Source organism: Caretta caretta, chromosome 7 (genome assembly GCF_965140235.1).
Source record: "Caretta caretta isolate rCarCar2 chromosome 7, rCarCar1.hap1, whole genome shotgun sequence".
Classification (NCBI taxonomy): domain Eukaryota; kingdom Metazoa; phylum Chordata; order Testudines; family Cheloniidae; genus Caretta; species Caretta caretta.
The window spans coordinates 47,513,252-47,539,520 of record NC_134212.1 but is presented as its reverse complement, the minus strand read 5'-3'; the positions used below and the strand labels follow the sequence as shown (position 1 = coordinate 47,539,520).

The 26,269-nt window shown below is 48.1% G+C and overlaps 1 long non-coding RNA gene across 1 annotated transcript in view; it reads right to left on the bottom strand.

The window, feature by feature from the left end:
• Window positions 1–25,285, bottom strand: part of LOC125639583 (uncharacterized) — a 78,945-nt gene extending 53,660 nt beyond the window's left edge. Inside the window, exons 1-2 of the long non-coding RNA XR_007357523.2 lie at window positions 25,171–25,285; window positions 19,255–19,377 (exon numbers count right to left, since the gene is read on the bottom strand). This is a non-coding gene — a long non-coding RNA (uncharacterized LOC125639583). The remainder of the gene's footprint in view (window positions 1–19,254; window positions 19,378–25,170) is intronic.
• Window positions 25,286–26,269: the final 984 nt, after the last annotated feature.

The window sequence follows — 26,269 nt, the reverse complement described above, 5'->3', positions numbered from 1 at the left end:
CCATAACCCTCTTGAGCGTGTGTGTGTTAGTGACTAAAGTTTGGATATTATTGATGGTCGTAGCTGTAAGAGATTAGATTATTGCTAAAGCTACATGTCTAATAGCCGTGGAACCTCTCTGCCAGCAACAGATTTAAGTGAGAATCTGGCAAGAGAGAGACTTATCTATTGTTTATTGCGCAGATAAGGAGTAAAGGATGTCAGCCTCAGAGTGGGGAATTGCCAGCTTCTAGCGCAGCTGCCTGAATCGTAAGACTGGGAGATTGGGAGACCCTGTAGGTCCTCTGCTCTGTCTCCCTGCCAGAGTGGAACTAGTCCTTATTGTAGGTTGTTAACCATGCTCCCCTCTGTGATCTCTCCACAGGGCTTCTGCACCGACCGTGAACTTCTCACACTCATACTCCTTCTTAACTGTGCTTGCCCCTTTACCCTGACCCTCCTCTCCTGCACCCCCTCCGGAGCTTTTCCCCTACTTGTTCCCTTTGGCTCCTTCTCACTCTCCTGATTCCAAGCCATCATCCATGCTACCCCACTGATGGAGACCAAGTGCCTGCCATCCCCCTCCCCCCTTAAAACAAGGCTACCCCCTCCACGCAACCTGCCAACAGCAGTGCCTGCTCCTGGTGTCCTCCCTACCTGCTGTTTTAGACGGTAAGCTGCTTGGGGCAGGGGGTTTGTTTGGTGTTGTATATCCCATGGCTCGTAAAGCATCTTTTCGCCTTCCTCTGTAGCATGGGGCACAGGTCACTTGCTGGAGGATTCTCTGCTCCTTGAAGTCTTTAAACCACGATTTGAGGACTTCAATAGCTCAGACATAGGTGAGAGGTTTTTCGCAGGAGTGGTGGGTGAAATTCTGTGGCCTGTGTTGTGCAGGAGGTCAGACTAGATGATCATAATGGTCCCTTCTGACCTAAATATCTATGAATCTATATATAGATATGACCCATCTAAACAGTAATAAGAGCTAATCAATCAGAGAAACAGCTATATGTTAAACAGAGATGAACCTTGACCAGCATGCCAGACACAAAGGCCCTTGGACTTTAGGATGTTTGGATTCAGATCCATTCCTAGCAGCTCAGAGCCTTCTGCATCAAAAGAACAACACTGGATCCAAACCCCTGGGAGAAATTTGCATTTCACGGCTGAAGCTCATCTTCGATTTCAGACGCGCTCCTGTATTATTACTGATGGACCATTTCTTTTTCTTTCTATTCCTCATTTACTTTAACCTCTTAATAAATCTTGCTACATAGGCTGAAATTGCTATGTTCTGTGCCCAGCTATCAGAACTTGATTAAGCTCTAATTAATTGTATTAAGGCCAGCCAATGCACTTTGCTAGGGAGGAAAGCTGATAATTACACTATCTGGGGGTGTGCTGCTGCCATGAGCTACATAAACTACCGTAATAGGACCCAGGCACAGGAGGGTCACAGCCAGCACTAGCTAACTGTAAAATGGTGGCAGAAATCAGCAATTGAACACCGTAAATGAAACCATCACAATTTCATTGTATCTATGACAAAAACCAGTGCCATAATCAGCACCCTCTTGGCAGCTTCAGCAGAGTCAAAGAGCTGGAGGGGCCATGGATGCCGATGGCCAGATTTCCAGGAGAGCTTGGCTCACAGGAAGGTACTGCAATGAAGTGGCTAGACGTATAGCACTCAGCATTGTTCTCACTGGGGCAGGGGTTCTTCAGTGTTCTCACTGGGAACTGGCCTTGAGCTTCCTCCTACCTCCATGTCCTGGGCAAGGTTGGGCCATGCTGGTGAGGGGCCATGGGGGAAGCTGCTGCTTGGGACTGGTGGATACTGCTGCTGCCTGGGATGTAGCTATTCCATGGGGAAAGGAGTCTGTGTGCTCAGTCCAACACCATTCACTGGCCATCAATGTACGGACAAAACAAAGAAAGTAAAAGACCAGTCTGCTTGTGAGATGTTCAGATTCAAGGGAGCAGGAGAGCATTTGCCATGGTTGGTGTTCTCCTGGGAATGCTATAAGCCTTCTCAATGCAAATGGAAAAGGAGTACTTGTGGCACCTTAGAGACTAACCAATTTATTTGAGCATGAGCTTTCGTGAGCTACAGCTCACTTCATCGGATGCATACCGTGGAAACTGCAGCAGACTTTATTTATACACAGAGAATATGAAAAAATACCTCCTCCCACCCCACTGTCCTGCTGGTAATAGCTTATCTAAAGTGATCATCAGGTGGGCCATTTCCAGCACAAATCCAGGTTTTCTCACCCTCCACCCCCCCACACAAATTCACTCTCCTGCTGGTGATAGCCCATCCAAAGTGACAACTCTTTACACAATGTGCATGATAATAAAGTTGGGCCATTTCCTGCACAAATCCAGGTTCTCTCACCCCCTCACCCCCCTCCCAAAAACCACACACACAAACTCACTATCCTGCTGGTAATAGCTCATCCAAAGTGACCATTCTCCCTACAATGTGCATAATTAAGGTGGGCCATTTCCAGCACAAATCCAGGTTTTCTCACATCCCCCCCACCCCCATACACACACAAACTCACTCTCCTGCTGGTAATAGCTCATCCAAACTGACCACTCTCCAAGTTTAAATCCAAGTTAAACCAGAACATCGGGGGGGGGGGGGGGGTAGGAAAAAACAAGAGGAAATAGGCTTTGGATGGGCTATCACCAGCAGGAGAGTGAATTTGTGTGGGGGGGTGGAGGGTGAGAAAACCTGGATTTGTGCTGGAAATGGCCCACCTGATGATCACTTTAGATAAGCTATTACCAGCAGGACAGTGGGGTGGGAGGAGGTATTTTTTCATATTCTCTGTGTATAAATAAAGTCTGCTGCAGTTTCCACGGCATGCATCCGATGAAGTGAGCTGTAGCTCACGAAAGCTCATGCTCAAATAAATTGGTTAGTCTCTAAGGTGCCACAAGTACTCCTTTTCTTTTTGCGAATACAGACTAACACGGCTGTTACTCTGAAATCAATGCAAATGGTTAGCTTTGAATCTTAACCACTAGCTTCGGAATTAACACTCTCTCCAGTCTCCATCAAGGACCAAAAAGATGAGGCTGTTTCCTTATCACACGTGCCTCGGACTCAGCCATTCTTGGCTCTAATGTGATTTCACAGGTATTCCAGGAGTCAGCCTGCTGCATGACTGCCTTTTTAATAACATCTTTGGCTTAGCACTTCTCTTGGCAGCAGGACCTTAACCTCTGGGCCCTTTGCTTTACCTTCATCTTTGTCTGAGTTGCCCTCCAGCAAGTTCAGCTGGTTTGATACACCCACTGTTTTAACCTCCAGAGACAGAAGAGTGTCTTGAAGTGAGCTGCGTTTGGCAAGGTCCAGACAGTGACAGCGCCCAGCTGGGAGATGACAGTTCCACATGTTGGGCACATGGGGCTTAAACCAATTCTGTTCCTCAGTCTACTTACTTGGATGATTAACCCCTCTCCCCCATGATGGCTTAAGCCCCATGTTTTAAGAGCTTCAAGTCACTAGAAAGTGGCAGAGGAGAAACAAACAAACAAAAAGCACTAGTGAAAGACAGGGAACATCAGAGAAATATTCTTGCCAGATGGATCCTCAACTGGTTTCTCACCCATTTTTCCCCCCTATTGGATGGCCACATATCCTAAGAGCAGTGGGTTTGAGGACGGTCTAGAGGTTCGTGCTTTGGACTGGTTATCAGAAAGTCTAGGGTCTGTTCCCAGCTCTGTCACTGGCCTCTTGGTTGAGTCACCTCGCCTCTTTGTTCCTCTGTTTGCTCATTTGTATAGTGGGGACAATACTTTATCGGCCTCAGGCTCCATTCACTCAGCCTGTGAAGGGCTTTGAGATGGAGCCTGGGATGGAAATGCAAAGGACTCTGAAACCTTGTTTATCTGGATGAAACTGGGCTGGGGGGGAGGAATGAAATTAATGCAGTTAAAATGGGATTTTGGTTAAGACACAAGACTTCAATGTATACGATCCACGCTGGGGACAATGCTGTTTGGAGCATATAATGATGATGATTATTATTATTTATAATTATTTATTTTATTATTACAACCAGGAATAGAAAACTGTAGGCCACTGAAGTGCTTTTGCTTGTGTTATGCTGGGGAAAATTACTAAATCCAAGTTACAGTAGATAACATAGGGTAGAAGTTGTAAGCTCTTTGGGGGCAGGGACCAGCTTCTTGTTCTGTGTTTGTACAGCACCTGGCACAATGGGGTCCTGGTAATACAAAAATAATACTAAGGTACTTCACTAGGACATCCCACTAAGAGGTAGAGTAAGCAGTCATTCCATAAAAGCCAAGCCCTGTAATCTAGTTACCGATACTGTCTACTTGAGGCTGGTTGTCCAGTGGATGCTCAGGGCAGAGGAGCAGATACTGTGTGTGAGATCTTTACATGCTACTGTAGATTGATGCAGATTGCTTGCACCCTTTGCCAGTCGTTCCACACATCACTAGCCTCTGCTGGGGTTGCCCCAATGGGAAGCTGTCTTGAATAATGAATGTGTAGAAAACAGTCACAGGATGTTACTGTTTAGGTGAGATCATAGGCTCTCCAGGGCAGGAACTGTGTCATCTTAGCACCTAGCATGATGGAGCCTTATCTTGAATGAGGCCTCTAAGCACTACCGCTATACATATAATAAGGTGGAAGTGCTGAGTGCTTGAGGGGGCTTGTTTAGCTCCAGAATTGTCCTTCTGCTGTTTGATCTGTATCCACGTCCCACCACTGCTCATGCTCTTTGAAATGCAGCACACATACCCTGAGCTACCTGTAGCCTTTTACAATCATCCTCTTGCTCCTGGGAATGGAGACACGGATGCTGTCAATCCTGACATGGCTAGGGCCGCATCAGCGCAAGTCCACCTACCCGCTGTCTCTGCATGAACAGCCCGGCTAGGTAAAGGCTGGCACTAGATTAGGGGCAGATATTCTTCAGCTCAAACAGCTTCCTTCACAAGCAGGGAGAGGTAGCGAAGAGGAAAATAATGTGAAAGAAATGCAAGCGGAAAACCTCCTGGATGGAGAGAGGCAAAACACACCAGCTGGGGCATCCTGCAGACTAAGGATAATGGAGTGCACATAGCCGGCGTTGGGGAATGGCCAGGAGCTGCGTGAGCCTCCTAAGAGCTGGTTTCCATCAGAAGCCCTCCTGCAGTCAGGGCAGGCACTGCAGTCACCAGTTGGCAGGTTACTGTCACTCTCACCTGGGCTTGGCCAGCACAGGAATGAACCATAGCAGGAATCTATAGGGCTTGGACTGACAAGGGCTTTGGCATAAAGGAAGAAGCAGATCAGTTCCCATGGAAGTACAAATTGGCCGCCATAGATGAGCCTGAACCATACCAGCCTGTGAGTGTAGTCAAAGCTGGATTTTGCACATGGCTGTGATGTGCCGGGTCTTGAATCCGGGCCTGGAAGTCCCTAGACAGCCGCCGCATCCTGACCTCCACCCAGTGTCTATTGAAACCTGGGTTGTGTCTACACAGAAAAGACAAACCTGCAACTGGCCCATGCCAGCTGACTCGGACTCAGGCTGTGGGGCTGTTTCATTGCTGTTTAGACTTCTGGGCTTGGGCTGGGGCCCGGGCTCAAGGGTCTGGTGGAGTGGGATGGTCCTAGAAGTCTACACAGCAATGAAACAGCCCCACAGCCCAAGTTAGCTGGCACGGGCCAGCCTTTGCTGTGTAGACATACCCCTGGTGGGCTGAGAAACTACTAGGACTATAGCCCCAATCAAGGCACCACCTACGGGAATCTTGATTCCCGTAGCAAGCTCACCTGGCTCCACTGGTTGGTCCAGCTAAGCTATTTAAGCCAGAAGGAGGCACAGGAAGTTTGTCCGAGCAACTAGGTGGTTTCCTGTTGTGGCTGCGCTGGACCCTGCTTGTGTCTGCCTCCTGCACCTAACCCTGTTCCTGATTCCTGGCTCCTGCCTTACCTGTGCCTTCACTCCTGTTCCCACCGTGCTCCAGGCTTGATCCTTGCCTCTCCTCCAGTTCCTGCCCCTGCACCTTGCCTCCAGTCCCCAGTGACCAGTCCTGGCTCCGACCCTTGCCTCTGACTTCTGACTCTGGCTTGACCCTTGGTTTGGCATTTGGCATCTCACCTCGGCTCTGACCCTCAGCTCCAATTTCCTGGTTCTGACTCTGGCTTGCCCCTGGCTCTGGTAACTGGCAGTTGACTCTGGTGCTGATCCTTAGCTTCGTTCCCCAATCTGGATGCCTGCTCTGCCCTCTAGACCTGACTCCTGCTCTGACCACTGGGCAAGACCGCCTACATCCCGGTCCATAACAGCGGCCCTGTATCTCTGTGATCCCATGGGCGTGTTCCTCCTGGGAACATGCTCCCATCACATGCAGACAGCCCGCCCCACCGAGGTAGAGCAGAGGCATGGACGTGCCTCTCCAGCTATCCAGCTCACTCAGTGAAATGACAACCACCGACCTCAATGAGGCTGCCCGCCCAAAATGTGCGGTCGCCATAGCAACCAAGCAGCCAGACTGTGTGACTTTGACACCGGAGTTATAGGGGCCTGGTATGTCTCCTGAGCCAGCACAGGCAGGAGTGATCAGACGCTTGTGGGTGACATGAAAAAGGCCAAGATCCAGCTGTTCGCAGTGAAATGATCAAACAAAATAGGGTCTGAAGAGACAGCTTCCAAATTAGCAGTAGCCAGCACCAAGGACACACTAAGTGCAGTGTGCTCAGATCTACAGACACAAAGCACCACTGCTATGTGTCAGTACACACAAGGGAGAAAAGACCCAAATCCAAGTTTAATTTGGTGCCTTTAAGTGAGATGACTCTGTGTCCCCAAGTCCCTGTACGTAAATGCTGCGATTCATACACACAGTACAGGCAAAGGTGAGGACAAAATGGGAGCACCATCAAGTTTTGTTAGTTAATTACAGTTTATTTAATTAGGTGCCCAAGCAGCGCTTTTAAAATGTGAAGTGCTAGGTAGTGATTGTTTAATTAATTAATTAATTGCCTACTAGCTAAATACCAAATGGCTAACGAGATGGCAGCTGTAGGGTCGCATTCCCTCTCCAATCCCCCAAATAGAGAAACTTCTGTAGTCATGTCCCGCAGGTAATTTCAGCATGTTCCCATTAAGAATCCCAAAGGCCTACTCTTAATTCAGGGAGCTCAGGGAGATGGGGATATACTCCACTGAGAATATTCATTCACCGACTCATCACTGCAGTGGTCTGAAGACTGTCATTTCCGGAGTAAAGGACAGTCCTTAAGTCTCATCTATTATCTGGCTACAAACAGTGCCAGAGGAGTAGGAGGAGAAATGGGAGGTTTGGGAGAGATTAATTTTGGGCTTAGACCTAGCACTGAAAATTGAGACGTATCCCTCAGTGGGCTTAACTATCCAAAGTCACAATCAGTTCCCACACCAGAAATTCTGGAGGCAGGCACTCAGAATGCACTGTGATCTGAAGGAGACTAGAGAGAGTGACAACAGGGTTTCTGTCTAAGGTCCCATTGGTCACAACAAGGTGCGCCTGTCTCTGGCTGTGTGCTGGGAGCCAGAGCTGGATGTGCCATGCCTCAGCATGATGTGCTTTCTGCATGTCACAGCATATGGAGAGTAGATGAACACTTATGAACTGCCTTTACATTGCGCATGTTATTGCTGTATTGCTGTCTTCATTGCCACATGCCAGTGGGGAGCTGTCTCAACTGTGGGCCAGAAGATTTGTAGGACCTGAGGCCAAACCCAGAAGTGACACTGCAATGCCCAGTTAAGGTTGGTGCATGCGTTCGAGGGTTTTCTGCCTAGCTCCCTGCTAATGGAGGGTGCACAAGGCACTTCACAAAAGGAGTTTGATACAACCTGGGTGTCTCGGCCAATGCTCTCTCTCAGAGGTAAACCGGTGGTTAAGGATCATGGCTGGGTGGGAGCTTCTGCTGAGTGCATAAATTGACCGCCGCATGTGCCTGAATGAGGAGTGCCTATGCTGCACAGGGAATGGACCCAATTCAGGAGATGTTCATCGAGAGGGACTGGACATATAGAGCACTTGTCAATATGGGGACTGGACAAGGATCAATTGTCACTTAGGGTGAATGGACACAGAAACCAGGTGACGCAATTGACCCAGAAATTGGGGGAGAAACTTTATTTTATGAGTGAATAGACATTTCTCTAACATTCCTCGCTGGAGTATTGGTGCCCTACCGAATTGAAATGACCCCTACAAGTCTGAGCTCTCCTCCATTCACTCTCTAGCCCAGCTTCTTAGATTGACAGGGTCTTATTCTGCCTGCCCAAGATGCCTTATGACAGTTGTTTGAGGAACTGCTAGCGTACGCAGGTGCATCTTGCAGCCTCTGAGCTCAGCGGGAACTCCTGCAGTTTTATCCAGAGCCCTGGGCCCTTCCTGAGACCACCCTGGACTTGACTGTCCTGAGATGAGAGCTGCACTTCACCAGCTAGCACCTTCTGGCTGAGACGGCAGGTACAGCGGGGAGTGGAGAGAGAAGCTGTCACCATCTGGGGCTTTTACATCTGAATGAGGAACCCGAACCAGACAAGAAATTCCACTGGGGGACAGAGCAGAGTGCAGAGAGCTTCTGGGATGTGGTCGTGTGGCTTAGCTGTACTTAGAACCTCACGCAGCACTTGCTGTACCATCTATTATCTGTACTGGGTAAGCCTTCGGCTGAGATGCAGTAGCCCAGTCTGGAGGCAATGAATTGTTGTCTCTGTGCCTTTACTGGCCTGGAATAGGCATAATCATTTGCTCAAAGGTAGCAGAAGATATCCCCCGCCCCTCATTGCTGCTCTCTGGATGTCTAGGTGCAGTGAAGAGTCAAACAGGATCCAGAGCCCGCTTTGATCATTGGGGGGGGATGAGCAAACATCTTCACGGTGGGAGGAGACCGAGCAGAGGGGCTAGACAAAGATGGGGGTGAGGAAACACCACCTGATACTCTGTACACAAGGATGAGGTGAGGGCATATCCCTTATTTGGCATGGCCACAGCAAAGTGGGGGGAGGGAAGAGTTCAGGAGATGTCACCTGAACCTGGACACATTCTATTATCCAGCCTTAAGGAAGTTTGACTCTAAATTGGTACTGAAAAGAACTGGGAAATGATATTTCCTGTATTCTTTTCAAGAGACTGCCTGGCACAGGAGGCCATCCCACATGGTGACCAGGGCGCCGCTTCCAGCAAAGCTGCCCTTTTGAAATGAAGAGTGTTCACCCTGTAGAATCAGCCTTCAAAGGGCCTTAAACCCTCTTTTTTTAAAATGTCCTGCGAATATGAAGAACGAATGTGCTGAACAGGATGGCCTGGCTGTGTGAAGGACGTTAAAACACCCTGGGGAGCCAGGAGACGATTTCAGGAGCAGCTTGTGAGCTGACAAGTTTGGTTACTGGGAGGGAAAGAAAAGAGCATTCATACGCCTCTCTCCAGCAACGCCTCTCCCATGAGCAAGCTCACTCAGGGCTTTCTTTGCACACAACAGAAAAATAAAGGCCAAGGTAATCTGTCCATCCTCCTCTTTCTCTCCGATATAATAGCAACTCAAGCACAATATACAACATGCTAGGGTTTTACAGCTTTTATGAGAAGGTTTCTATTGTATACTGATAAAGAGGAGTGAAGGTAGCAGAGAGGTAAGGTAGAGACATATACTACAAAGTCACTCTATTGACTTTACCTTCTTCACTCAACATAAATTGCACTACCTATGTAGGTAGGTAGGGCCAAAGGAGAGAGAAACAAGTAATAGGCAGGTGAGGCCAAGGCAGAGATGGTTGGGTGAAAAGCTGGGTGAGTACTGCACAAAATTCCCACCACTCTTCAATCTCATTTTTAGTTAATTCACATAGGCTGAGTTCATGGCTCCTCTTTTGTTTGCTTTTCCATGAATATTTTGGACAGTGAGCATTATTAGCATGAATGCCCATGGGAAGTGGATTTGAAGCTCAGAGGCTTGTCCATTTGCCTGGAGTGAACTGTGAGTTGTGAGTTTTTGTACTCGGATTTCCAATTTTGCACCATTGTTGATTCTGATAGTTATACAATGTATCCAACTGGGGAATAGAAAGAAAACCATGTGTCTTATATAGCTTACCAACGCAGTAAGAACTGTGATTCTTGAATATTCACAATGAACTGTTTGCAAACAATCTACAGACCAAGAATTACTAGCTGGAGAAATGAGTGAGTAATTTCAAATAGCAAGAGGGTCAAAACATTTTCAGCAAAATTTCAATTTGATAGAAATTTCCCAGCCAACTCTACAAATAAATTTGAGAATTTCACGCTCTTTTTGTGGGCAGAAAAAGGTGAAATTCATCAGATACTGTTTGTTAGAAATAACTCGTGTTAATCTAGTTGGGGTGAATGGCTCAGATGGTAAAAAAAATACACCCTAGTTCTGTTCAGATTTACTAACTGAATCTGAGCATCGGGGATCTGAATTTGATAGTTCTAATATGTCAATATGTGGGTCACAATGCCATCCCAGAAGAGCCTCTGACTGGTGAGCATCCAAGGAGAAATTCCTTCCACATATTCATGTGAATGTCCCTATATTGTCTCCAGCTATGCCATCCCAGTCTCAACTGGATCATAATCCTGATGTGATGACATGGCTGTTAAATCGGTGTCAGTATGACAGGATCAGAACTGGCAAACCACAGCCTGTTTGAATTTGCCTTGCCCTTAAGCTAGGACAAGAAATATAACGAGAAAGGAAAGTGGCAGAGTGGACAGAAAAAGCTGAGTGGGGGAGAGAGATTAAATTAGCAAATGGGAGAAGGTAAGGCTGTTTGAAGAGCAGCACAGCTCCAGTGGAAAGGGAAGTGGGGTAAGACAGTTCTCCTTGTTCAGGTGAATGAATGAGCTTAACACAAGGCTGAAAGGGAAGGGGAGATTGCTTTGTTAAACATCTTCCATTCAGGCCCAGGTACTAAAGTGCAGAGGATCAATCTATGCAGAAAACGGCAAGGAGGTGAACTTTATATGCTATTGAGCCCCACAGTCAAGAGGCATTCTGAGGTGCTGTTGTGCAGAAGTGAAAAATCGACTGGCATTGTCTGGTAAAATGAGCAGCCCAGAGAGCAGGGAGGAAAGAATGGGATTCGTTCAGGGCTTGGAGGAATGAAATGTTGGCAGAAATGCTGATCAAACAGGTGGAAAGCTCAGAAGCAATCAGACCATCACTTAGCTTAGCAAAGAGTTTGCAGCAGCAAATGGAGGAAGATTGAGGAGGAGGGAGAAGAGAGTCCGGTGCTAGTTTATTTTGTATTACAGCTACTGCCACGCACAGTGTAGGGGAGCCAGGGCACCAAAGAAGCATGGTTCAGTGTCTCTCTGGTGGGGAGCACAGGATTCCTAGACCATGCCCTGAAGTCCTTCCACTGTATATTTTTTCTATTAGTTTTGGACAGGTCAAATGGAACAAATAAATCCAGTCATTAAAAATGGGGCACAATACAGTTGATGGTACAAAGAAGGTGTGCTCTAATGTTACAGTGTCTTCCAAAACACTTCAGAAACATTCATTCTCACAACACTTCTGTGAGGGGTGGCAAAGAACATCACTGATTATCCCCTGTCTAGAGAGGAACAAGGATCTTGTGGTTAAGACTGGGATGCAGGAGATTCCCTGCTCTGCCCCAGACTCCTCCTGTAACCTTGCGGCAGTCACTTAATCTCTCTGTGCCTTACTTTCCCATCTGTAACATGAGGATGATAATATTTCCATTGTCTGGTTAGATTATATTCTCTTTGGGGCAGGAACTCTTCTCACCTAGCATAATGTGCAAATATGTTAGCCGCTGTTATATAGAGGATGATGATCAATTGTTCTCCATGTTCACTGAAGATAGGATGAGAAGCAATGGGCTTAATCTGCAGCAAGGTAGATTTAGGTTAGTTATTAGGAAAAACTTTCTAACTATAGAACAGGCGTACAAGGGAGGTTGTGGAATCCCCATCACTGGAAGTTTTAAGAACAGGTTGGACAAAGCAGGGTGGTCTAGGTATATTTGGTCCTGCCTCAGCATAGGAGGCTGGACTTGATAACTTCTCAAGGTCCCTTCCAGCTATATATTTCTAGGATTCTATAACAGGGGACCTGATCTCGGTTGGGGCCTTTAAGTGTCCCTATAACCCAAATAAATAAAACAAATGGGGAAGATGCAACACAGAGAAGCAAAGTGACTACACAGCAAGTCTAATGCCAAAAGCAGGAGTAGAACTTCCGAGTTCCTGGCTATTGCAATAGTTGTGCATAGTCTGCTAGGCACAGATCCCAAGGACATAGAGGAACATGTGAAGTTTGTGGGCACATCCAAACCATAGCGGCCGCATCCTATCTAGGTAGTTAGGGCCAAAGGGGAGAGAAACAAGAACATTGAATTTTATCTGAGCAGATGCTGAGGGAACCTGAATGGGATAAAGAGCAGTGGAGGAAAAGGACATAAAGTAGAAAGGGAAATTGCTCTACGATAAAATTTTCTGTGGCATAAATGTCTGCAATAGCCATCACATAAACAGCAGCCATCCATTTCACAAGCCCTGCTGTGTGTTGCCAGCCATTAAACGCTGACTTTATTCTGCAGTTGTGGACATTCCTAAACCCCGCCCCATCAATGACATCATTGTTTCCATAGTGACTAATGCACTTACAAGGGGGAAAGCAGTAAGAGGTGGGGGTAAAAAGGATGAAAAGTGAAGAGAATGTAATAAAATCTTAGATGGAACACAGGCCATGTAAACAATATGCACGATGCTGTGTGTGTAGAGGGTGCACGTGTGTGTAATTCATTGGCATAGTATATGTAATCCCGTCTCTCTCTAAGTGCTGGCCCCGCTAAGTTTAGTAGCCTGCTAGTCGCTCTCAGCTCATGGGTGGGTTTGAGTTTGATCCCCACTGATGACCAGGATGTCTGTACATACAGCGTGCCCCCATGGTCCATTACATGTGTGTGTATGTGGTTTAAGACTTCTATAGTTTCTTGTTGGGGAAGAACAGCATAATGTACTCCTGACCCTACCAGATGTGAGTGGGGTGGATTGGATCAGGATCCTTGGAGGATCCCAGGGGCTCTGATGGCTCTGGAGCTGGAGAAACAGCAAAGAATCAGTCAGTAACTAAGGCCAACATTTTCACACATCCATTAATTTAGGGGGCCTGTTTTTGGGTGCCTAATCTGACAAATCTGGGGTCTGATTATCAGGGGGCTGAGCACCTACGGCTCTACATCAGTGTAATATCCCATACAGCTCCAGTCGGGCCCCCCCAAAATTGATGGACAATTTTGGAAACTTTGGCCCAAATGTCTCTGTGGAGAGGCTTGGAGAGGAAGATGGAGTCGATGTACATGTGAAGGTGGTGGGGAGAAGAAATGGAGGAAGAAACTGGGAATGGAAAGGGATGGACTAGATGATCTCTTGAGGTTCTGTCCAGCCCTACGTTTGTTCATGGAGATAGGGATTAGGAAGAAGTGTCCATTTCGTAATGAGGCTGGTCAAGGAGTCTGGATAGGTAGGACTCAGGGGGAAATTGTGATTTTGCAACTGTTTTTTTTAAAATTATTTTCTGGATCTAGCTGCCATTTATCTGAATCCCTCCCCTGTTCGTGAGGGGGACAGTCATCTTAAACTCATGGCAATAAAACTTTTATTGCCTCTAAGGCCATCTTCTATCTCCATGTTTAGGGTCACCTTAGGTTCCCAGAGTCACTGCACAATAAACAGACTAGGAGCAATGAAAGGAAAATGAATATGTAGGGACATGAGGCTGTAATCAGCCAAAGGACAGCAGCACGAGGGAGGAGGACTGCAAAGCCAGGAAGAATAAAGCTACAGATACAGAGAGAACCTCATTGGAAAATGCCCCTCCCCTTCTGACAAGGCATCAGATATCCTTGTTAAGGTTCCCTCTGCCCATACAGGTCATCTCCTGCTGTTTCCTTCAGAGGGGATGGGAAAGGTGTCTGGCCCTTGAATTTCCTCAGTTTTCATTATTATCATTAATTTGTTTTATGGTAGCATTAGAGGACCCAACCAAAATGAGGGCTCCACTGGGTGCTTCACGCCCCCATGGGGAGGGAAAGTCTCTGCCCTAAAGAGCTTGCAGTACAAATAGACCAGATAGATTATTATCTCCATTTTGCAGGAGCGGAACGGAGAGATGAAATGACCTGCCTGAGATCACAAGGCAGAGGGTCTATGGCAGACCCAGGATTACAACCCAGATCTGCTGAGGCAAAACCCAGTGCCGCAGCAGGCATTCCAGTTCATGGATGCCTTCTCTTAGTGTGAATGGGTCAAATGGAGAAAGAGGGACGCTGAAATAAATGGCCACAGAAAAGAAGGGATCTAGGAATGCACTTGCAGATCTGTGAGTTAGTCTTGAGCCATGTGGGTGAGGTGGAGACACTAGGGGAGTGTCTCCAGGAAAGTTATGGCACTGTATCATGGAGGTTAGGGAGAGTTTGTGTATTAGGGGCAGGCAAAAGCAGAGATGGTGTTGGGTATTGCTGAATGTGGTTGGTCATGTTTTGGAAAACAAAACCCTGAGTTGTTCTGAGCTGGGTCCCACTAGTCCAGTGTGAGGAAAGAAGCACTTGGACAAATGGTTCCAGTTTTGGCCCATCCCTCACTGGGCTTGGGTTCGCATAGGGAGAGGCTTTTAAAGAACAAACAAGGGATGGTGAAATCCACGGGTGTCATTCACCCCAGGGCTGCTATCATCTATTTGTATTGAATCCCCCCATGGAGAGCCCCCAAGGCACATGTTCTTTACAGGGCCTTTAACCGAACCTCCTGACACAGTAGCACCTGCAAGGTCCATAAGTCCAGGGTCAGGGATGCAGAAGAAATGGACTTGGGCAGCAATAGCTAAGGGGACCCACGTAAGGTGTGGTGACTCTAGGGAGTCATGAGGCTCTCACCTGCCTCTTGCACCCCATGTGCTGGGGAAATAACTGAGAATCGTAGTGTGGGAGCCTGTTCCAGGTAGAGGAATGGAAGTGAGAATAGATACCAGAGGGACACAGAGTCCTAGGTGGGAGTCCTGTGTGAGGTAACCTGGGTCAACTCTGGTCTGCTTTCCACCCTCTCCGGGCTAGGCATGGGCATGGGGGGCTACTGTTGGGAGATGGGTTCAATGTGAGAGACACCCTGGGCAGGTGGTGTGAGGAAAGGGTGGCTTTCCTCAGTACAGGAAGTGGTGCTGGAGCACTCTTGGTGCCAGAGCATAAGTGGGGGATTGCAATCCATTGGTGGAAACAGCACAGTGTCTGTTTGTTACATGTGTTTGTTACAAGGCGTGACCGTAGCTAGGGCAGGGCAGGGTTGAAGGTCTTGTTTCAGGGAGAGAGACTGAGCAGAGGGAAAGTGGGAGCTCAAGGAGAAGGATCTGAGTGTTTTATTAGGCGATGGATTAGGCTGTCATAGGCCAGTGGAGTGACTGAGCCTTTCAGATGTTGGGGGCAGCACAGGAGATTGAGAGGAGGTGAAGGAGATCACGTAGGCCTTTCAGATGTTGGGGGAAGCACAGGAGATTGATATGCTGGAAAGACCGAGAACTTGCACAGAGAGAAGTGTACGTAAGAGGCTGAATAGCAGGAAGAGACAAGGGTTAGTCTGCGGAAGGTCTTGGAGACTAGGAGGGAGACAGCTCTCCAGTGGATGAAATTTGCACAGACAAGGTAGTCTGCAGCTTGTGATGGTGCGTTCTGGGCAACCAGGGTAGTGACTGGTTCTATGGATAATTGCTGCCTCCCCCGTCCCTTCACACATCCATCTCAGCCCGCTGGTGGGTCAGGAGTGGTTTGAGAGAGAGGTGCAAATCCTGCCCATGCAGGCAGCAAGTGGCGTGACTGGAGATGATCTCCTCCCGCACCGCCAGCCAGGAGAGGGATGTAGCCAGGTGAGCAGCATTCAGCAGTGGCCGTGAATACACGGGGACGCTGATGTGGGGTGGATTGGGTCGGTCCCTGGTGTGTGTGGGGGGATGGGTAAGTAGCAGAGATGAAGACAGAATGCCAGACACAGTTAAGGTACCACATGCCTTTGTGAGCATCCCCAGGCTCCAGTGCCCACCAGTAAGCTTCTCCCTTTGTCACCTCTGTGCCCTTTCCTACACTGCCCATTATACCTGGAGAAAACTCCCTGAGCAAATAACTATTCCCTTGTCCTCCTTCAGATCACCCCTTATGGTTCACCTCTGCCGTCATGCCTGAGGAAGCCAGCCTGCTAGGCGGGGGACAAGCTGTGCTTTTTTCCTCTCCCCCTTCTTTCCTTTCTCTGCTCCTTTCCTCACAAACTCTAAAAATCTCACCCCCAACCCAAACAAAACCAAAACCAACCTCTTTCTCCCTCCCCCACAATCCATGTAACTAACAAAGCTGGGCCAATTCTTCACCAGGTTCATCGGCTTGCATATTCTATCTGCATCCACCACTCTCCATCTGTTTGTGTCTTTAGATGTAAACCCACCTGGCAAGGGATTGTCCCTAGCTATGTTGGATCTCAATTGGGACCTTTGGGCACAATAATCATAATTATCGTCTTCATCCATTGTTGTCTACATGGGCTTAGCACTGATTAGACTTTAAAGCCAGAGCAACTGTTGCCAATGATAATGGGGCTAAGTCAGGGCTCACATGACAAGTGAAAATAACAGTAACCCAGAGCTTCGCTAAACAGAAAACGTAAATCCTGTCCAAACCTTCTTGCCAAAACGCCAGTTCCCAGCCCCTGCTCTAACTCACTGCAGCGTCCACCCTGGTACTGAAGTTACTGCACAATAAAGAACACAGCATTATATCTCCTACAACAGGATTTGGCAGGAGCTCTTTATGGAGAAGGAGGAAAGGGAGGAGGAGGCTGGGTAAGGGGACATGGGTCACTGGATACCACTTGGGATGTCCGCTTGAATGCCATATTCTTATTCCGACTGGCATAGTTGTAACGAATTGCTGGGAGTGCAATCAGTTTCTTGGGTTTAATTCATCTATCCAGCTATGCAATCCCTATTTTCATTTCTTTCTCTCTGTCTGTCTATCTGAATGTGTACAGTATCAATTCTAAGCACTGATACTACCCTGTTTCTATTCACATTCTCTCTGCTATTGATAGTTCACAGCTTTCTCAGTCCATTCCCTTTTTGTTCGCTTGATGAAATGGAGCTTCAGTCTCTTGGAGCTCTGTTCATCACCCAACTTGTCCTCCACCCGACTACAACCTATATTTATTTAGTTCTTTGATTTTAAAACCTGTGAAGCCACCAGAAGCAAATAAAACTTGTATGTGTTTGCACATATATCTGTATGTAGTTATCTATCCATACACACACACACTGATATATATATGTATGCCCACACTCATATGTTTAGATAGATATAGATATAAAAACATACTCACATAAACCTACACACTCACACATCATCTCTCTCTCAAATGTAATCTAATCTACACAGTCTTTATAATGCTCTGAAGAAGGAATGTGGCCACGGGGAATTCTGAGCTCTGTCCACTCCTTGGTCAGTTCTCCTCTAATTTTCCTTATTTTATTTCTTTCAGAGCCATCCATAGTGTAAAAGAGAGAAACAGAAAGACCTAGACTGAAGGAGGAAGATACCGGGTATTAACTGCCTCAGACAATGAAATGATGTCTTATAGAAGGCTCCTTGCAGAAGGTACAGTCCAGCACCCACACTTGCTGCATTACCTAGCTAGAACATACCTATTTCTAGCCTGAGAGCCATCTGTAGTAAAATTTGACCCAAGCAGATCCTGGTCTATTGGTATTCTCATATACTGGATCTGGTTTCCTACCAGATTCTAAACTGTGTCAGGGGAGAAGCTAGCAGAGTTACTGAAGACCCTCAACGGGGACATACAGCAGCTTCTCCTGCCGTTCAGGGATGGGTATGTCTAGCTCTACAGAGGACATCTGAGACAGACAAGCCTGGGGGATCACCCTTTCCACCCAGGCTACTGAACTAGCATCTAAGCTGTAATGCTAGCAAGCTCTGTCTTGTTGTGATGGCATGAAATTCAAAATGACTTATTGAAATTCCAGATCCAACCTCCTTAACACATGAAAGATAATGACAAACCTACTCATTCCCTTCTCCAATTATAGCCAAAGGGCCAGATTCTGCTCTCAAAATTCAGTGGGGTTGCATCCCACAGGCTTATTCGAAGTCAACAGGTTTTGGCTCCAAAAGCAGTTTCTTAAAAACCATAAGAACATGCATCCTAAAATCAGCCTGTGATACAGACACAGAAACTACTGATCAGTTCATGCAATACATTTTCTTCCTTTAGCTGGCGATGTGTTTTAGTCTGAAAGGCTCCTGAGAAAACATCCAAAGCAAAGGCAGAGGCCACACATCTCTCCACCAAAGTTCACTGGGGATTACTCCTGAAGACCCACCATCAGTGTCAAAGACACACATACAAAACCAAAGACGTACAGACACACACAAACCTGGACACGGAGATAGACCGCAATACACATTAACCCACCCAGCCACCAGTGCGCCAACACATTGATAAATACATGCCAAGCTCCTGCAGCCAACCATGCCAAGCCACTGCAACCAACCACGCTGAACCACCGAGCCACTGCAATCAAACACCCAGAGATGCATTAAGACACCGCAGCAGACACACTGAGACTCAGAACCACTGCAACAAACTCAGAGGGGCTGCAACCAAACACTGCAACAGACATACCAAGCTACTGCAATCAAACACATTGAGACACTGCAACCAACACTCCGAGAGGCGGCTGCAGCCATGCTGAGACACCGAGACACGGCAACCAGACATTCCAAGACACCCAGACGCTGCTACAAACAGGTGGATGCTGCAACCCAAACCACCAAGAGACTGAGACGCTTCAGCAGCCGCACAGAAACACTGCACCCAAACACGCCTTAAAATCAGTACTAATACACTGAGACAGTAAAACAAGCACATGGAGAGAATAAATACATACTGAGACCTCAGTGCAAACACTCCAAGACATTGATACAAGCATACTGAGATGCACACGCACACACACACTGAGAGAGCAATACGAACACCCAGCATATCCTGCAATCAAAACTAACAAAGAGAGAGACAAATGGCTAAACACACACTGAAACACCCATATAACTCTGACTTCAGCACACTGAAACACTGATACAACCACAGCAACACACACAACTGTACCACAGATGCACACTAAAAACATGTACAGAAATGTACCTGTGCACTTCGTTCATGCTGCGTCTTTGCTAAGCGAAATAGCTCTTACGGGTGCTTCTAAACTGCTGCATCTGTGACCCGTAAATCTAGACGACGTCTTCTCTCCACTGGCTTCTGCCATCCCTGGAAAGGGACAGGTATTTATTGGGAAGAGCCCACTGTTACTCCTGGGTAAGGAATTCAGACTGGAGGGAAAGAGGAGGTTTGTCATTGGTTCCTGGGCTAACCTTTGCAGGATTGTTCTCTAGAGGATTGATTTGCCAGGGCAACTATCAGGGTGAACTTTAGAAGGGAAGCAATTTTTCAGCTGAAACAAAGAAGTAGGTTAGAAAGAAAGACAGACTGTTCATGAGAGAGAGAGAAGAACAGAGAGCAACAGAGAGAGAGAGGGTCTGAAAAAATTGGCACTAAGACAAGGAGTGAAAAAGGCAGGGGCTGAAAAGTGAAAGAGACACAGAGACAAAAGACAAAGAGGAACAAAAAGAAAGAGAGAGACCAGGAGTGGACAGGCAGAACTAGCCCCTGTTATACTGAAAGGCAAATGCTTTGGGGACTGCGTGGCTTACCCTCTATGGGCCTGATCCAAAGCCAATAGGAGCCTGTCCTTTGACTTCAGTGGCTTTGGATCAGACCGTAATTGCATTTTCTGTGGGGTGGGATGTGAGAAGGCCAGCTATGCTTCTCCGTTAGGAGCAGTTAGGAGCCACCGTCTCACGGATATGCAGAAAATCAGACTCCTCAGAGCTGCGAAGGGGCTGGGGTTCTTGGAGGACAATAGCAGTTCGGGAGTAGGACTGGAGTCTTAGCAGAATGCCTCCCACATCTCTCCAGTACACTGCAGTCCCTGTTCTGCTGTATTCTATTGACACGGCCGGGCTGTAACTTACATTCATTCAACGGGAGTCAACAGCAGCGCTAGAGGTAGGGTGGGGTGGACTGGTATCTTCTCCCCTCTCTGTACCTGTACAGCTCTCATTAGTGTCATTGGGAGTTAGCCATGTACACTGATGGAAGGGTGTATCCCACAGGAGAGCTGCCCCCAGGTCCGAATACTTTTTAGGGCATTGGGGATCTGGGTCCAGTTCTAAAGTCAGCAGCTTGATCCCCTCCCTATTGGGCTTGTAAGAGAAGCAGTACCGTCCCCAAGCATCCAGCCCTGTGTCTCAGTAGGAGCCCTTCAGTAGACAGAGTAAACAGAAAGATGGCAAAGCCATGGACCATGAAAAAAGGACCCTCGACAGCAGAGACAAAACTAAGGCAACACACTCAAGACTGATTTTATGAAGAAATGGTTAAGAACACACATACAGTGTAGGTTCAAGCTGCTTTGAGGAGCTGCCCCTCTGTTCTAGAAATCCCATTCTGGAGATAAAGCGGAAGTTTTCCTTGCTTCACTGGCTAATGAGTATTGGCCATGTACTCAGCTGGTATAAATCGGCGTAGCTCCATGGAAGTCAATAAGCTACTCTGGTTTATGCTAGCTACAATCTATCCTATACTCACCTAGGCTGTAGGTTTCCTTGCCCCCAAACACAACACCCACATTTTTCCTGCCCCCAAACTTGCACCAGCAGCTTGGGTAGTTGAACATCCAGCCGTCCAGCTGCACTGAACAAATATAAGCTCAACGCCCCACTCCCCTGAGACCCAAGAGCATCTTAGCCATGACTTCCGTGGGTCCAGGACATGGAGCTCCAGTTGTGGAACCGGCGCTGAATCACAAAATCACATGCCCATGAGATATCTTATATGGTATATAGTGATGGTGGGGCTAATCCTGGTTATGCACATGGCAATTTTGTTGACTTCAGTGGGAGTCCACAGCTGGACCCCTTCAGGATTAGTCCGGATCTACAGGAATGACTTAGTCCCCCATCCAACGGAGGAGAATGCTGGAGTCTGGTCAACTCTCTGCCCATTGACTCCTTTGCGCCTTGATGTTACAACACACACAGTGGTCAGTCAGACAACCCATTGACGGGACACCCTTGTGCCACCCACCAGGTGAATCCATGGCAGGGTGTCAGCCTTAGGAGCTCACTCTGACCTCCAAAGGATCTCTGAATAAACTCCCTAATGCCTTCGTGGGAGCACAGCCAGGGAGCCCAAGGGAAGGCAGGGGAGGGAGCTCCAGCTCTTGGGTCATAAAAAACATTACTGAATCAAGTACTGATTGAGAATGTACTGGGTGGGATTGATCCTGTACTAGCTCCTTGGCATGGACAGGTCTTTTCCATCTCTGTCATCTGTGATTTTAGAAGCCCTTCACTAGTCATTTCTGTGAAGGGAACATTGTTCCCTACGTTTCCCCCAACCTGCAGTTGAATATCCCTAGAACATAGGTTCTCAAACCGTGGTCCACGGACCACCAGTGGTCCGTGAGCTCCATTCAGGTGGTCTGCGGATAGTTCCCTCTAAGTTGCACGCCTGGGCGGTCGCACACAAGAGAATGAAGGACCACCCACCTAATTAGTGGAGCCACACAGATCCTAAACCCCGAGCACACAGCGAAACACTGAGTGCACAAAAATTTGCACAGAAGAAATTTTTTGCGCACACGGCCTGTCAAAAATTAGAGGGAACATTGGTCTGGACCCTGGAGAAGACGCACATGTAAGATGAGGTTGTGGCCTCGAGGAAAATAGGGGGTAGGTGGGAGGGGGCAGTGGCTCCAGGGCTGTGGCTGCTGGGGAGAGACCCCCACCCCCTCCTTCCCAGCCTCTGCTCTAGGGCTGCTGTGGCAGGGGAGAGAGGGAGAGACCCCCCTCTTTCCCAGCCCCAGCTTGGGGGCCGCCATGGCAGGGGAGAGAGGGCATATCCATTTGCAATAGAAAGGTAAGACTAGTGATATTAAAATATGAGTTGTGTGCTTTTATTTGTCGAACAAAAAAACATTTATTATTATTAAGGGTTTTTTTATATAGCGCTTTTATCCAAAGCACTTTACAATAGTTAGCTAACGGTACAAACAACATTTGGAAAGACCATTAAGTGGTCTGCTGAGACCCTCAGCAATTTTCAAGTGGTCCGCGAGAAAAAAGTTTGAGAACCACTGCCCTAGAAGTTCTCATTGTGTCAGTGACTGGACAGCTGCTGGGCACAGTCCCCATGCACTAAGGCCTTTTATCTAAGTAACAGAGGTGTCATTTCCTATGGGACATGGCGTCCAGACCCCTCTCCCTGACTGCAGGATATGACGCAATCACATATAATGTCCTATATGCTGACACAAACTCCCCCCCCCACCCCCGAATTTTTCTGAACTGACATGCCAAAGGTCTAGCTTTCAGTCCAGGTTTAGGGGGCAAGGGACAATGAGGTGAACAGTCTCAGCCTTGTCACTAGTGGTTATTTATTCATTTGCCAAAGTTTGGTGTGGCTGGTTGTCCCAGCAGTAGAATAAGGGGTGGGAGGTGCAGGTCAGGACTGAGGGGCATTGGCAGGGCTGTGTGGGGCTCAGGTCTGGAAGAGCAGGGCGGCGGCAGATCAGGACTGAGGAGCATTGGCAGGGCTGTGTGTGGGAGCCAGAACTGGAACAGCAAGGGGCTGCAGATCAGGACTGAGGGGCATTGGCAGTGCCAGCAGAAGGGATGTATGCCTGGTGCTTCTCTGCGCTATGCCTGACACAAACCAGTGTTATTTCCCTAGTTTTAATGAGCGCTAAATCCTAGCACTGTTTTTAAGGTGGATCACTGATCCTGTATACCCCTTGGATCCATTATTGGGGGGAAATGTGATAGAAAATGCAGATCTCACCAGACATAAAATATACCCAGTCAAGAGCATCTTAAATGGTGTATTCTTGTTAGAGCATGTTGCGTACATCACTAACCAGTGGTATCAGCGCGTAGTATCGCTCCAGCCCTGTGTTAATCTAGATATGCAGACTGAATAATGCAATGGAAGATGTGATCGCGCATGCACAAACCCCACACTATTGCTCCTTTTATTGTATTTATTATTACAAATCCAGTCCCTGTCAGATTGCAGAGCTATAACCATTCAGCTTTTCCCCCTGCTCTAAGAAATGTGGAGGAAACCAAATACTTTGTTTAAGAAACACTCATATAACTTTAACACGTCCACATTTTTTCCCCACCTGTAAAACAAACGGATAAATTTCAGGCTAGAACTCCGTGCACCAAATCCCAGCCAACTGTAGATTTTAATAGCTGAGTTACAAACCTATTGAAAAGAAATATTACTAAAGAAAACTCTGACAGATCTTTAGTTGTGGAGCTAAGAGAGATGTTACAATAAAGGAAAGTGTGTGTGTGTGTGGAGATACTCTTCACTGACAATGTGTTTTCTTCGTGTATTTATGTATCCCACACGTACAAACAGAGAGATGTGAACACAAAGATGGAGAAAGAGAAGAATATGAGTATCAGGGAATATTCAGAAAGGTGCAGATAATAGATCAAAAGCCTGAACACCGAGGCGAAGGAGGAAATGGGATATTTAAGACACCGGATCAGATTCTGATCTCAGTTGCACTGATGTAAATTGGAATGTTTCCGTTGATTCTGTTGAAATCGACAGGTTTACTCCATGTTCACACTTGTGTAAACAAGATCAGAATCTGGTCTCTGGGCACAAAGCAATCAGAAGAGCTGTTCATGAGTGTGGAAGGGATGAGGGGGAGAGAGAATGTGTGTTTCAGGTCTGAAATGCAGGAGGAGTTAAGTTTTCAGTACAATGCAATTAGGATTCTGTTCCAGATGACTGCGCTAGGAAGACGAGAAACTGGAGACAAAATCAAAGGGAAGCATAGTCTGCAAACCCAGGCAGTAACCTCCCCTCACCCAGCTGCTTCTATCTACCTCTCACTCCAAAATTTAAGAAACCCACTGCTCTCCCATACTCCAAGCACTAAGGCAGCACCCACCCATCTGGGTAGGGTGACCATGTTCCCATATTATTGGCACCTGCCTGCTATTAGGGGCTTTGTCTTTTGGCAACTATACACCCCCCCGAAAAAAAGTGTCCCGATTTTTCACACTTGCTATCTGATCACCCTACACCTAGGTAAAGTTTTAAGTTGTCCCCCTTTGCCAAGATATCTTAGAGTCAGAGCAAAACCAGTGAACTGAACACAGTGGAAATAAACTTTTCCTGGAGCTCTGAAGAGAAATCTGCAAGGCTGCTGTCAGGTTTTACACTAATGTTTCCTCTGATCCTATCCGGCCGCATGTTCTCTCAACAGCTTCCAGCCAAGCACTGGCTGCTCCGAGATGATGTCCATATTTCATTCCAAGTGGAGCGTTTGAGTCCCATTGCTCTACATACACATGGCCCTAGCTCAGGGGTTCTCAAACCAGGGGTTGGGACCTCTCAGGGGAGCACGAGGTTATTACATGGGGGGGGGAGGGTCACGAGCTGTCAGCCTCCACCCCAAACCCCTCTTTGCCTCCAGCATTTATAATGGTGTTAAATTATAAAAAAGTGTTTTTAATGTATAAGGGGGGGGTTGCACTCAGAGGTTTGCTATGTGAAAGGGGTCACCAGTACAAAAGTTTGAGAACCACTGTCCTAGCTAAAGGTTCCCAAGGCAGCTCTGAGCCCCGCTCCTCTGCCCCCGACTTTATTTTCACTTCCAACCCCAATGCTGTTCAGAGCCCCTGCTTAGCACACACATATTTTAGCCAAACAGCCCCATTCCACCCCCACTCCCCGAAAATCTCCCAATCTGTTTCAATGCAGCTGAAAGGGGGAGGGGTTTTTTCTGCAAATGTCTCTATTTATAGCTCGGACAGTAGGACTTTGAGAAACCCGAAAAACTCGTAGTCCCTTTAGGGAAGCTGTTACCTACTCCTCCCCGCCCTATGCACGCAGCCTTCTGCGCTGGATCTTCCCCAGGATGCGACCGCTGCAAGTCAGGGCAGCTGGAGGAAGCCAGCGAACCCCAGGTCCTACCTGAGGTTGTCAGCCTCGTCCTCTTCTCCCACTCGCCGGTGAGCTGAGGGCGAACAGAGGGCACCTGCCTCCGCTGCACTTGCCATAGCGAGCTGCTTCTGGCTTTGCTTTCCTCCGCTCGACCGCCCCCCTGCCCTGCTGAGGGGAGGAGGGGCAGGGGGAAGTGGGAGGGGGGCTCCTAGTGCACAGCCATCCTCCCTTTGCTTTACATCAGCAGGCTGCAGTGCCTCCCCCCTAACTCCGCACATGCTCGCCCGCTCTAAACCTGCCGCGCGCCCGTGGAGGGCTGCGACTGCAGAGCCGCGGCCTGCGCGACGTTCCCTGCCAAGAACAAAGCCCCTGCGCGACCAGCCAGTGGGGCTCTCCCGAGCGGGAGCTGCACCTGGCCTACATCCCTTTTCCCTGCCGCCGCCCCGAGAGGCATTGCCGGGTCCAGCTAATGTGTAGGTGTAGAGCAGACCTCAGAAAAGACCGAGTATCTGAGCCGTGCAACGGGGCGGGGGCGGGGGAGCGACTGGAAAGATACCCTCCCTTTCAGCGCTTGGGAGCCCAGCACTCCTGTCCCTTTGCGGCAGGGGAGGGTGAGCCGGGAACCAAGCAAGCTAGGCCGTGCTTGCTCATCGCTGTGGCAACCCGCCGGGCGGGAAGGGAAGGGAAGGCTGCACAAAAGGGGAAAGTGAGCCCAGGACAAAGGCAGCCAGGAGGGGAACAAAACTGAGGGCTTGCCCTGGAATCCGACCCCCCCGCCCCTCCCCACTCCCAGCACCCTCCTTAGATTGATTTGGTAGTCCCAGGCCTGCGCAGGCTGGGGGAAGAAAGTGCAGGGGTTGGGGAGAGGGTCTCGTTAACTGAAAGCTCAGCAGTCTCTGAAACTGGGGACAGATGTCAAAAGGCTCTGTAGGGAAAGCCCCCAACCCAGCTTTTTGTGGAGGAAGAGGTATGGGGAAGGAGGTAATTTGCTTCCTGGTTTAGTAGGGGTAGGAAGCTGCTTGCCTACCCAGCCATCCTGGGCCCCGAATTAGATCTGCATGCTGGAAAATGGCTGCAGGTGAAATTCAAGCCGTCCCTGCCCCTCAGGGACTGGTTCCCAGTTCATGGA